Source organism: Syzygium oleosum, unplaced genomic scaffold (assembly GCF_021117445.2).
Source record: "Syzygium oleosum isolate NSW1041296 unplaced genomic scaffold, Sole_v2.1 Sole_v2.14, whole genome shotgun sequence".
NCBI classification, from domain to species: Eukaryota; Viridiplantae; Streptophyta; class Magnoliopsida; order Myrtales; family Myrtaceae; genus Syzygium; species Syzygium oleosum.
Window position 1 is genome coordinate 1,640,424 of NW_026607498.1, and position 6,000 is coordinate 1,646,423.

The window sequence follows — 6,000 nt, forward strand, 5'->3', positions numbered from 1 at the left end:
ATTGCTGTGGCACTGCAGTCTAGAACACCAGGTGATAAACAGAAAGGTTGAGAAAACCAAGAACATCCAAAGCAAACTTCAAAAGGACAGATGGCACAACTTGCTCAACGCCATCTCGCTCAAGCATAAAGCCACAAGAACTGAACACAAAACCATATAATACAATAGTTCGTGATCCCAGACAGTTACCTGGACCCCTTTCACCTGCATCTGCTGTAGAAGTTCTGTAAACACACCTGGCATACAAGAAGACATTAGGCTCTTATTTAAAATGCAGAAAGCACATCTATTTGTGCATAAATATGCAGATGCACAAGCACGATGTGTAGAATGACAGAATTCTCAAGATTCATGCCCAAAGTATTCAGCCCTCCACCTTTCTAGCAACAATTAATGACATCTAAAATCACAAACACCCCCAAATCACAACACTGAAGACTACAAGATACTCAAGCGTGCAATTGAAAACAAAGTCCCTTGTTCTTCTCATACCATTCATGGTTTTATCTTATTGCCTTATTAATCAACAGGTTCGTTGAAGATTAGACTTAAAGTCAAGGACAGGAGATGGAACTCTGATCATCCATATTGGTGCAACCATCTTGCATGATGCTTCAGGACATGGCTAGTCTATAAATAAACCAACATACTCCTGATGATCAAATAATAATATTAAAGCAATACACTAATAATTTGCAAAATCTCTCAGAGTCCTGCAAACACATGACCGATAAAGAAACAGGACATGATTAAAAATGGCTTTCATATCATATACAGCCGAGCCTGTTTGAACCAGCAAAACAGAATGTGGACACAAGATTCAATCCCATTACCAAAGCTGCTATCTCCATGCATCGGCACCAGTACCTGCAAACACATGACAGATATCTAAACTAGTCCAAATAAGAACATCCTCAAGCTCAATATGCTTACAGTCACAGAATAGATTCTGCAATATAGAAGGCTTTCACAGATCACACTATGCATGCGAATCAATATAAAAGACTCCCATGAGTCGAAACACTCCTTGTCGATGTCCTAAAACGATTAAAGAGCAAGGTCTTAAATGGAAAACTTACACCAGGGTCGGACTCAATCCTACACCAAGACATTATGGAACTAGCAAGACAAAAATTAAAACTTTTTAATGGTTGCGGCCATATGGGTGTCCGAGCACGTGTTTTTAAAACTACAATCCGAAGAAATTCAGATCCAATGGCAACAAAGGATACGGTAAAACGTGACAACGATGGAACGCGAGACATGGGTTTTAAAATGCAATGTGGGCAAATATCACTGATCTCAACTGGAACCGCAAGACTTATGAAGAGAAAGCTTTAACACTTCACCGACCAACCCAATTCTTTAAAAAGTTCAGAGACGACATTGCATATTGGACTAAAGTTCGGGGACTACATCGAAGAAATAAAAAGTTCAAGAACCACAATACAAATTGGGTCAAAGTTCAAGTATCATTTGTGTCTTTTTCCCAAATTCTTATATTAAAGTCAATGGACGGCAATAGTAAAAGGGTGAAAATATAGCCCACAAATTTTCATTTCATGTTTTGACTGAGGTGGAGATTTGGTAGGTAAGTTCTTCTTGATATTTATATCTTTTCTTTTTCTTTTTTGGTATTAGAGTGTTTTTTTGGTCAAATTTTTGGTATTAGACTTTTTTTTTGGTCTAGTGTATTAGAGTTGATAGGCGATATTTAAGACTAATTTTGTTTTTAAATTTCTTTATCAAATTGGAAAATTAAATCTTGCCATTGTTCCTTTTGTAAATTTTCAAACTAGAATTAAAAGTTGATTTCACATTTGACCATACAACAAAAGATCTTCAATGATAATATATCCATGAATAATGCTGTAGACAAATTACCAAGACTTGGAAGGGATGATTTGCTTTTTCAAATAAACTTGAAAATGAATATTATTATTCGGCACTCTCAACGCTCAAGTCTTATTGAATGAGTATGTGTAACATGTTATAATTGATCATTTATTTTAACTAAATATGAAAAATATACATACCATCTAATTATAAATCACTTTACATATTTCATCGAAAAAATTGAGTTTTCTACTAATGAGTTTGAATTTCGAATTAATGTGTTTGATAAATCACTCACCGGCTAAATGAAAAAGAAACTATCTTAAATTAACTAGTGTAGTCAATCTAACTAACTAACAAATTAATGTATTTTATTTTCAAAATTTTAAAAATGCGATATATACCCTTAATACAGCTGCCAAATAGGATCTCTAAAAACTTTCCGATTTCACAAGGAATGTAAATGTCTCAACAATTTTGCATGTACGGCTTCGACATTGCAAGCATGTATAGGTGGGTCCACTTGACTTAACTAAAGTGCAATTTAGGCCGTTCGCAAAAAATATTGTTATGCAACCAAATAGGCATAAAAATGGGCTCTTCCATAGGACTAATACGTCGACTTTCTTAGATATTTTTAATCTCCTATAGTGAGGTATTTAGAACTATCTTCGATAATTTGACTCAAGTACATGCCTGATCTACTCTTGGTATATAATTATTGGATCCTCCACTCACAGGTAAAAAATTAATTGATCTTAAAAGAAAAATTAGTCAAATTAAGTATATTTAGTTCTTTCAAGGTTGAAATGATATGAATAAGACTTGTTCATTTGACCCAAATAATTCCTTTTTTGATTGGTTTTTTTAGCCTAACTTTTTGCTTGCTTTAGGTGACTGCACCCTTACTCTACCTAAAGTAACAGTGCAATCTGCACCCCACAGTTTCCCAAGGAAACCGGATGACTTTTTTGTCTAGTTTTATTGGGAAATCAATTCCCTTAAATAACAATTTTTAGCTAAAAGTGAGTTTAAAGGAAAAAAATCAGAATTATTAACTATCAAAATACAAATAATCACAAATATGAAAATGATATTTGGTTGATTTACTTCGTCTATTACATTTGCATGTGATTTTTTCTTTTATTTATTTTTACATCAATCTTCGATCACATTTTAAAGAATTATACTTTCATTACTTTCCTTTTATATGAGTTTAAGTATCTAATAGCTTTCTGGTATAATTATTAAAAAATATATGAAGTTATAAGAGTTAGATTCTATACTCATTTAAGATAACATAAATTCCTTGGCCCTTATTGTCATGATATCTTCATATTAGCATCTTTAATTAAATAATTTTTCCCAACCAATCTTGTGATATTTTTTCATCAATTCAATAAGTATAAAGGGAACTCCATATAAAAAAAATTAAGAAAATTGGTTTAAGCATATCTAATTCAAGAAAAATGTGATATTTTGATAAATAACTACTAAAATACTATGTTCGAGTACCATCTATTGATGTGCAATTAAAGCCAATAAGAGCCAAGTAAAATTTCTTTTTCGCAATGAGAGACTAACTTGTTTTTCAATGTGTACATAAAAAAGCTTAATAGTGGTGTACATGATCATAAAACATTAAAAAGATTGATAGTCCATAATTCATATCCTCCGTATACCTAATGTTTACTTTTCTCATTTAGTAATTCTTAGATATTAATTCGTAGCTATTATTAATAGTGAAGAGATGTGAAAGAGAGAAATGTGAAATTTTGTGTATATTGTGATGTTTATATTAACAAAGAATACGTTAGCCTATTTATAAGTTTTATTAGATTACTATTCTAAGATAATATCTCAATCAAGATAATGTATAATCAAAGGGAGATATACGTGCAACACATGTGCAACATGCGTGCAATCATGAAAGATACAAATAATCAACATAAAATTTCATAATTATCTCTTACATAAGAAAATATCTTATAAAAAGTGATAAATATCTCTAACAGTGTCGTGTTGATATGTTTCACAATGTTACTAGTTTTCGCCGTCTTTAAAAAGTACCCAAAATTTGTTTTCTCCGTGCACATTTCGCGGAGGTAGAACCACGAATTGCTGCAAGTTTCCGAAGCTCTTCGTAATCAGATAAACACCCAGTTGAATCGATTATGGAATGATCGGTCACCAAACAGCGCGTGAGCTGAAACTGAACTGCAATCAAAATCCCTCCGAGGCAGACTGACGAGAGATTGAAAGAGAGATTGAGAGAGAGACTGTGAGAGGAACGAGTTCACTCGTGTTAAGGAGTTTGAGAAAATATTACAAGAGAATGACGCGCTTTTATTCAGTTGGGCCAATCACAATTTGACAAGTGACAAAGGATAGTAATTACAAGAGAATGACGCGCTTTTAGTCTCACTAGCTAAGAATGGAAACGAAAAGATTGAGACGGAGACGCAGATGGAGAAAAAAAGAAAAACCACAATGCAAGCGAAGTTTCAGCTTCATATAAGAAAAAGCCAAAAGGATATGCCCAAGTACCATTACACACAACGGGAAGCACAACCAGCTCGCGGAGGTAGAACCACGAATTGCTGCAAGTTTCCGAAGCTCTTCGTAATCAGATAAACACCTAGTTGAATCGATTATGGAATGATCGGTCACCAAACAGCGCATGAGCTGAAACTAAACTGCAATCAAAATCCCTCCGAGGCAGACTGACGAGAGATTGAGAGAGAGAGACTGTGAGAGGAACGAGTTCACTCGTGTTAAGGAGTTTGAGAAAATATTACAAGAGAATGACGCGCTTTTATTCAGTTGGGCCAATCACGATCTGACAAGTGACAAAGGATAGTAATTACAAGAGAATGACACGCTTTTAGTCCCACTAGCTAAGAATGGAAACGAAAAGATTGAGACGGAGACTGAGATGGAGAGTCAGAGACGATGAGGTAAGCATCAATCGAGAAGGGTGAGAGAGTGAAAGTGAGCGTGAGGCGAAAGCGAAAGAAAGTGTTTCTCGGCTGAGTGTGAGGCTGTGAGTGTCAAATGAGTTAGATTTAATTTAGAAATTTTAAATTTTTTTTAAAAAAATTTAAAATTAAATAAATATATTATATTTATTATTATATTATCGATCCAGTCCGGGTGAGCGGGAGAGTGGTTCTACACCTATAATTGGGAACCGGACCGATATCCACCGGTTCCCAAAAATTGGAATCAAGAATCGAATCGGTTTCCTTTGGAACCACCGGTTCCCTTCCAATTCTAGGTGGTCCGGGCAATTCCCGGTTCTTTTACACACCCTCAATGCTAGAGGCTTTACAACTACATCTGATGCGAAGGTATTATGAGTTGTTTCCCATCTGCATTAAATCAGCATTTTTCTGTTAAGTTGGAATAGCGGACAAAAAAAATGCTGCACGTGGATTGTCCGCGTGAGATATTCATCTCAAATCTGTAAAAATAAGTTTTCACATTGGATATCGTCACAAAAGAACTCAAACCTGAGCACTCCAACAAAAACAAAGGCCGCCGACCAAAAAAAAAAGAAAACCAAAGAGACCTTAGTATGATCACCATGCAACACCAGCTCCTTTACAACAAAGGCGAGCTCCATGGCACAAGCGGGCTCGTTAACCATCGATCCCTTTCTCTCCTTTGAGAATCCTCGGATTCGAGTAACCTCACCTCCATTTCGGTCGGATTCGACATTTTCACCTACACAGGCATATTTGGTGGCACGCCACCCGGCTGTCCTAAGATCCGAATCTTCGTAGGTATCGACCTCGACCCATCAAACCATTTTCGTCCGTGAAGCTCTAGGCAATTTGTTTAGAAGTCTCGTCTTTTTGAGGAGGAAGGAGAAATATTGATGTCGAGAAATAGGGTTATTCTTTTTTTTCTTTTTTTTTTTGTAAAGTAGACGCTAACTCGTCATTTTAAAAGATTCAACTTAAGCAAATCGAAGGGTTATATTGAACATTTCTCAATAATTCAGTGATCACATTGAACGTTCAAGACAATTCAACACATTATGTCAAAGTTCATGAACTATCTGTATAAATTTTCAACACTTATGAAAGGGAAAAATAGAAATTATTATCATTATTTTTGGATATTAGGACCCCAAAAAACTAAATAAAAAGGGAAAGAGAT